Source organism: Mandrillus leucophaeus, unplaced genomic scaffold, assembly GCF_000951045.1.
Source record: "Mandrillus leucophaeus isolate KB7577 unplaced genomic scaffold, Mleu.le_1.0 Scaffold235, whole genome shotgun sequence".
In the NCBI taxonomy this organism is placed as follows: domain Eukaryota; kingdom Metazoa; phylum Chordata; class Mammalia; order Primates; family Cercopithecidae; genus Mandrillus; species Mandrillus leucophaeus.
This window is the reverse complement of record NW_012102421.1, coordinates 2,030,795-2,039,559: the sequence shown is the minus strand read 5'-3', so window position 1 is coordinate 2,039,559 and position 8,765 is coordinate 2,030,795.

The following is an 8,765-nucleotide window of genomic DNA, read 5'->3' as shown; positions in this document are numbered from 1 at the left end:
ATAACAATCACTTTCCGTTCCCCTCCCCTCCATTTTGCCTGCTCTCTTCAACACACACACACACACACACACACACACACACACACGCAGCCTTAGCTTTTTTAAAACGTAGGGGCTAGGGAGAAAAAAAGAGAGAGCTACCCTCTAAAAGGTAACATTTTTTTTCAGAGGGTCTGAAGGAGAAATTTCCATTAACAGCTAAATCCCTCCCCACCACCTCTCCAGCCTATGTTATTGTTTTTCTGCCCTCCATCCTGGGACACACAGGCAATGATGTGAAATGTGACCAGTCAACTCTTAGCTGACTCACTCCTTGTACATCACCCTAAAAATCAGGAAAAGCAGCAGTGGAAGGGATTACATAAATCACACACTACTGCACTGCTTTCTAGTCCTGAAACCAGATTCACAGGAGAGCCTAATAAAGGACCTCAACACTTCTTCTTTAGCTTCTTTTTATGTATTTGAGCCAAAGTAGGAGAAACAGAAGCCCGACCAAGGGGATGTTGGTCAGAGAACACCTCGGGATGAGTGTGTTCGTGTGTGAATGCAGAAGGGTGACCGTCCCTACAAATGCTTGCAACTGACATTCAACCGCGAGTAATAATTAAAGAGCAAGACAGATGTGTAAACTAAGCCTGCTGCGGTAGGGTGTAATTGTTATATCAGATCCCCATCACTCTATGGCTCTAACTCTACTATTTTTTAAAAAACACAGATTTCTAAGAAATGTAGTACCGAACGACGAGAGTGAGACCCCTAAAGTAACAGGTGACTGTGGACACTGTGAAGAAGTCGAGCAACAAGCATGGGGCTTCAGTGAAAGACTGATAAAGTCTTGTTCTGATTTGTATTATCCAAGCATTAAAACGAGGCATAAAATCACCTTAGACATTTCACTTGATGTTGTTCTGAACTATAATAAAAATAAATCAGATTGCATTATCCTTCCCAAATATCACATCCGCTCTCTCAGCAGGTCCAGCCTTGCAAGGAGATATTTTCAAAGCAACCAGAGTTTTCAACCCCAGAGCAGAGAATGATCACGATAACACAGGCAGCGTCCACCCCTGGCCCCTGCTGACCAAATGGCGTGCAGGAGAAATGAGGTGGCTGGAAGATGTCTCCGTGAAATAGAGGTTCCTAGACTCGTGAACCTTAGGGAGGGAGAAACAAATAGCTCTCTTCTTGGAGAACTTTCTCACTCCTCTCTGGCATCGCTCCTGCCATTCCAGAGAATGGGGTCTGCTTGTTTGCAAATCCAGAGTACCAAGTGGATAGCACAATGCGATGTTTGTAAATATGATAAACCATTACAATATTATAGCTTTTCATTTGGAAAGCCATTTAGGCAAGAAATGATTACTGACCCATGATATGTAAATGATGGAAATGCAGAAATTAGTATTTGGGTCAACTCATGTATTTTTCAACCATGAAATGAAAATCTCAGTGTTCACATTCCAATTCATACATGAAAGCATCATGGTGCTATTAGTTGACTATTGTGTTAATTTATTATTGTCTTAGTTAATGTCTTCAGAGACACCCTGAAGTTATACCTCTACTTTTGGTGCACTAATATCGTGGCAAAAAGAGGGGCACATGTTCCTCTGGGCCAGCGGGTTTCCTCAGGGAATTCTATGTTAGCTGAGGGGAAAGAAAGTGATTTTGAAGGAAGGTGAGGGAATCTCCACCCCAAATATTTCAAATATGGGATCAGTCTTACCCCCCGCCCCACTTTTTTTGAGCTCATAAAAACTACAAGAATGTGTTGGACACTTATACCACTGTGACGAGTTCCTGGGTGCTCTTGTGGACACAAAAGAATCCAAAAGAGACCTTAGTCTTCCAGGTTAAAGCAAGAGACTCAATATGAAAATGGCACAAAAATTCAAAGGGAGAGAATTTAGGAAGGCTTCCTAGAGGAGACCGTATTTAAGCTGGTTCTGAAGGGCTGTTAAGACTTGAATAGGCAAAAGGATGGAAAAAATCATCCTAGGTGGAAAGCAAGAGAAAAGATTCCGAAAATGGAGTGGATGCCATGTGAACAGATATCTCACCTTACAGAAACAGAAGGTGGGTGCAGCAGAGCAAAGAGTACAGGAGTGCCTTCAGAAATGTCAGGTCGCAACTGAACTCACATGCCATACATCTTAGAGACCCCTCAGAGTTCCTTCCCAGAGTAAGTGTGATGGGAAAAGTCTGGCCTACTTACACCATGTAGCCGTGCAACTGTTCTGGGGCTGAGAGAGACCAAGGCGGGAAGGCAAGTGGAGAGGGAGAAAGAGGAAAGAGAGTCTGGAGTAGGGGTGTTTTGTGTTTGTGCATGTGTGTTAGGAGGGATGGAATGGAAAGGGTGAGTTTGAGAGACAGGAAATGAAGTGTTAGAGATGAGTCTGAATGCTGCATACGGAGGGATAGATTTACTGTCAACCCTTAAATTCGATGGCTTTAAAGAGCAAAAGGAGTGTATGATGCAGAGAGTAAGTGGAGTAAGGAAACGCTGATGGTTTTGCTTTTTAATCTAATTAATTGGCTAGAGGGAACCTTCCGTATTTCCACTGTGCTGCTAAAACTCCTCTTCTTGTAACTTCAATACGTAACAGCCTCAAGATTGGGCAGTGCTGAGATCTTCGGCTCATCCAACCTTGACCTTGGGTTGTGATCTGGGTTGTGCCAGCGCCTTCACAACAGGCACTCACTCAAACCTTTTACTCAGGGTGTCAAGGTCAGAAGAGATGCTCCGTTTTCAATAGGTTCTGAATGTAGGACAGTTTTTAATAGGTAGGTTAGACCAGTAGTTCTCAATGGAGGTACTCTGGCCCACTACAGGGTGTTTTGGGAATTTCTGACAGCATTTTTCAGATGCCACAAAACTATGTGGGAGCCAGAGATGCTAGACTTCTGCTATTCCCAGGACAGTCCTACTCAGTGAAGAATCATAGAATCGTGCAGCATCCCACATAGCTTTTGAATGCACTGCCAGGCTTTCATGTAGGTGAACGTGTTTGTAATGATCTATGCCTATAACCTAACTCCAATTGACATATTTTGTTGCCCAATTTTAATACACACTAAAATTTCCGTGAATTTACATCTGACTTGTAAATTAGGGGAATATTCTATTTTGTTTGGTTCAGAACTTTGCCAAGAATTAGACACTGAGAAAAATCACATCACTGGCAGCAATGCTACTCTGATGTTTGAGTGGCGTTTGTGGCTGTGATTTCACAAATAGATACAAGCATTTGACCACTTCATCATGCCTTTCACATGTACATATTTAAATATACATTTTGTTATGAATTAATTTCCTTTTGTTTCTCTTTTATATTACATTTTGATCATTATATTGATATTTAAAAAATATGTGTGGGTAATATGCTATTATAATATATATATTCAGGATAGTAAACGGAGGATTATAAATGTTATAAAAAGGAGATGTTGGGTCTGATGGGTGAGAACCACAGGGTTAGAAACACAAGAAACTTAGATATGACCTACTATGAATTGTGACCATCTTTTATCTTATTTTTAAAGCTGGGTCAACCAGTGGGTCTTTATGGAGCTCCTCTGATAAGCCTACAGTGGGTCAAGCACCATACAGGCATACTGAAGACAGGAAGAAGTGTGAGTCACAAAGTCTCCTCCAAATTTCAGACCTGTGGCAGCTTCCCAGAGGCTGGAGTAGACCAGGAGAGAATGACTAAGGCATGATGTTCTGGGAGTTACAGTCCTGGCACATAATTGTGAATATGGCACAAAATGAGGTGGTGGGGGTCCAGACTGCACCTAACAATGGGAGCCTGAGAGCAAATGGCTGGAAGGTCAGGCAAGCAGGAGACTGTCAGTAGCAAGAGCAGGTGGGTGCAGATTATGTAGCCCAGGCTGGGATGAGAGATGGGACTCCACCCCCTGTGGAGAGGCAAGGCAGAAGCAAAGCCTGGACTCAAATCGCCAAGATTCAGGCCCAGAAACAAAGGAAGAAAGCTGAAAGTCAGTACCCAAAACATGGGTAAAGCAGGGACCCTGGGCTCAACGTAGCAGGCCAGAACTCAGAGGGGCTGACGTCCAGGGTAGACCGGCAGCAGACCATGTCGGGTCATGGCCTGGGAGTTAGAGTGGCTTAATATGTTTTGCTGAAAGGACAGATGGATTTCTGTGCCAGGTTTTAAAGAGAAAGCCAGGTGTGGAGTCTGGGAGCCACGCTGAATCTGACACACTCAGGCAGTTTGTCATCTAATTGGAAGAACCAAAGTATGAATACATAACAAATGAGTCACCTGAGCTGTTGTTAACTGAGCATGGGGCAATATTTCAAGAGTACCTGAAAGCCCTATATTATGCATTGCCTGGCTTGGACCAAGGAGGGCATGTGACTCCAGGACACAAAAGAGTCCTCTGGGTTGGCATGGTTTCTGAAGGTTTCATGGAAGGGCAAAGGGTTAAGCTGGCCCTTGAAGAGTGGATGAATGGATAACTGAATTAATTCAGTCACTCATTCGCTCAAAAAATACTTAGGAATCCCTGCAGTGAGACAGGTGCCAAGAATAAAGAGGTGAACAATAGGGACACTGACATTGGCTGCATAGAAATTGCTGGCTCATGTAGGTTTGAGAGAAGCAAACAAGCAAGCAGGGATGGGCAGATTTCAGCTGGAACTGGAGGAAGTACGTAAGGCCAGTGAGGCACTCCTAAGGCCAGCTTCTAAGGAAGTGTTCATTCTGCTAACCCGGGCTGCTGCCAGGCCCAGCATTAATTGTGCATACTTTCTACCTGCTTTAAGGCTTGATCCTAAAGAAAAGTAAAAATATTATTAATATAAACTCTTTGAGCTAGGGGGTGGCAAACACTTTCTGTAAAGGCCCAGATATTAAACATTGTAGGCTTTGCAGGTGTGTCATGAAATACTATTCTTGTTTTGATTGTTTTCAACCACCTAAAAATGTAAAACTCATGTTTAACTTACAGGCCAGATTTGGCCTGCAGGCTGCAGTTTGCTGACCCTGGTCTAGGTCAATACAGTTACTTTTGTTCATAGACCAACAAGGTGTTCAAGTGCATTGGTGGATAATAATAACCACTATTTATTATCAGTAACATTTGTAGAACATGAAACATTGTCCAATGTTCTTCATATTTACAAATATACATATTTACATATATCCCACCTGCCCCCAAAACAATAGAATTGGAGAAGATAAGCCATATAATGTCTTTATTCCTCATTTCAGAGATAAATAGATTGAAGCTCAGAAAAGTTCCCTTGTCACATTAAGTTATAGGGCCACAAAAACCACTAGGTCTCAGATCCAGTGATTCCAGAGCATGTCCTCGATCTGCAGCTACTTTGAACTGGCCGTACAGCCGTGTATTCACAACTTTCACAGGACGCTTTAGTTTTAAGTGTGAAATTCAAGGCTTACACTTAAAAAAACAAACAAATATTGGATATGGTCAGAATTATTGTCAGTGCTATTAGGAGAGAAGGATTGAGTAAACTATTCTATATCCAGGCACTGGTCTAAGTGTTGGGAACACATCATTAAATTGAATAGGCACAATCCCTGCCTTTATTAATAGTTTGCTTTCTAATGAAAATAATTCTAATGATAATGACACAACAGTAGGAGAAGTAGCAACTACTTAAAAGCCATGTATTGTGTTTGGAGTTATAAATGTCTTATCAGTAATCCTCAAGATAGTGCTGTAAAGTGGGTCTTACTCTCCTCATTTTACAAATACATTTATGACAATAGCTAGCATGTGGAACTTACTCCATACTTGGAAGGAGCTGTGCAGAGGAGATAAGGGAGCAGGCGGGTAGCCAAGGGTGATTTGAACTCAGGTTTATACACCCTAGAGTCTAAGGCCTCCCCACTTGGTGCTGAAGCAAAACCCTAGGCCATGGCCATTTGACTGCATCAGCTCACCTCTCCTTGTCCATGCCTAGTGGATTTCAATCAGACGGAGTGTTCCTTCACTTTAGTAGTCTGTCATTTATGAGCTAAGGCAGCCAGAGAGCACTTATTCATTAGTGCTTTACACAGTGATGATTGCTGAGATGGCACTTCCGGACTCATATAATGCTATTTTCTAAAGCTTATAACTCTGAAGTAATTGCCTCATGGATTACAATTTCATCCATGTTCCTTTTGTCATAGGTGTAGTCGGGGGAAACACTGCCATTGACCTGTCGTTGGGCAATTTTGAGGCATAGGCATCTACCTTAAGATTTCAGGGGACACTGAGTTTAATTTAAAACTGTTAGAAAAGAAAGAAGATGGGAGTGATGTGTTGGTAGAAATTCTTCCCTTCCTTTGCTACGCTCATTCTCTTTTTACTTGCTCTATTCAAAGTGAGGCCACTGATAGACACCTCTTTCTAGGACTGTTAACATTATTATTTAACTTGCATGAATGTAGCAAAATTTAAGGTTCAGAATCAAATGACCTTTCTTTAGCTTCTCAACTTATTGTGGCACAGGTGCACAAAGGAGGTTTTGTAAGTGCCCTTTTATTTTCGGTCTTTGGGAAATTACCCAAGCTTACGCATGAAGGGGGACCCTAGCAGGCTTAATTTTAAACTCCCCAAATTTTCTGTGATTAAGACTTTGGCAGAAAATAGATTCTTTTTTGTGTGTGTTAAAAAGAAATACTGAATAACGTGTGAATGGTTTTTCCTTATAAATACATTTATCCGAAGAACTTCATTATCGCATAAATTACTTCTTCAAAATTAATATCTATTTTTTTAAAGAGATGAAACCCATGTTTTCAATGTGCCATTAGGAAAGCTCAGTGATCACATATAATAACAATATATTAAAAGTCATACAGAAAAGAACCTATTTTTTAAAACCCATAACTCAACAGACTAAAGAAATGACAGACTAGCCATTCATGCAAATTAGCTAACTCACATTTATCAGATAAAATATTTCATAGCATTAACAACGCTGTCATTTAAGAAAAATTAAGTGGGGCCCAGAACCACACACTTATTTTTTACTGCATTCATTATTCATTTGCATGTTTCTTTCCTCCCTTTAAAAAAAAAGTATGTAAGTTTTGAATTCAAAGTTCAGTAGAAGCAGCAGCAGATGATTTTCTCATTTTAGTGACCCTGTGGTTAGCAGCAATAAAGCAACAGGAACAAATCTGGCTTGAAATGTGTCCAAACCCACATCTCCCAGTGTGCACAAAAGGCAAAAAAGTAAGATGTGCAGCGGATATTAACATGAGTAATCTTGGAAATCTAAATATTAAACATATGTCAAAGATTATCAAATACACATCCACATGTCTTATAGAGATGTCTTTCATCTGAGGAACTCCAACCCATTTCAATGTGCATAGGCTATTTTCTAGCCCTGAAGGCCTCATCAAAGCTTGGCATATCCAGCAACTACAGCACAGTTTTTTAGATGGGTCCTTATGAGGTAATTACTCCTCAGCTCCCACATCTTCCTGAAAGACAGTCTTATTAATTTCTGCCCCCACCCAGAGATGTTATTTTAAGTCCAAGTTGATTAAGTCATTTGCCCAGTAAGCTGTGCAATTGGGGAAATTTCCTGTGGTCTTTGACTTGTGTTCTGATGCTGAGGTCACTTGAACCCATGTTTGACTCCATCTACAGGACTCTTATTCTAGCAATCCAGGGAAGAATGTTCCAGACGAGACACTAAGAAGTCGTATTGTCTTATCTCCTGGGCACTGTGTGAAGGCTGTGACTTAATTCCTCCTCTCCGTTAGTAAAATCTGCTTATAATACTTGGCATCTTCTTCCCTCTAAACCTTATTCTTTGGAGTAATTGAAGATATATTTTGGAAGTACTTACAGTTCCTCCTAGAAGGGCTTAATATTATAATAGGGAGCCAGCTCCCCTTTTTTTGTGTATTGGCCATTGAATAATATTATTTTATAAAACATCTTAGTGCAATGTGTCCTTAATTTTTCTTAGCCTCAGTTTTGTCATCTGTGAATTGCAAAAGACAAGCTGACTCTCAATATTTCACAATGAGATCATGTATATGGGAAGACTTTGTAAACTCGAAAGCTTTATACAAATGTAGAAAGGCACATATTCCAGAAACAGGCTCCCGCCCCAAGTGATAACTGGTGCACTGAAATCCAATTTCGTTTCCACATTCGTCCTTCCTTGGCAAATGTCACAGCTTTGTGTAATTTGTAGAGTCTTCATTATTAGTTAACTGTGTTGTCCTGTGCAGACAGGCTGTGAGGCAAGAAACCAGATTACAGTACTTACCTTTGTGCTACTGCCCTCTCGGGGAGTCTGGCACGTAGTAGGGGCTCAACAAATGCGTGCTGAATTGAACTGAATTGTGCAGAGGGTGTGAGGACTTGGAGTGAACAAAACAACTGAAGGCAAGATCACCCACTAGCTTGGTTGACCCTCTCCAGGCAGGCGGTGTTCCGGGACACTGCCTTGAGACAGGTCACTTGAGGACTAGGGAAAGGCCTCAGCCATTCTCTGTAGCAGGGCAGAGTGCTCAGAGCAATTGTGATGGGTGGGGTGTTGCAATCTGTCCCCTTCTCTCTCCTGTCGGCTGAGGGGAGAAGTTGTTCTCATGGGTAGCTTTCCTTCTGATGCCTTCTCTCACCTTCCCTTCCATCTTTTACCACTTGGAGGAAGAAGAAATGCTGAGCTTTTTCTTATTTGTTGCTTATAGGCTTTTTCTCACTCTGAGAAAGCTTAGATTCTCTGGGGAAATAGCATGGATTCCCTAGCTCTCTTT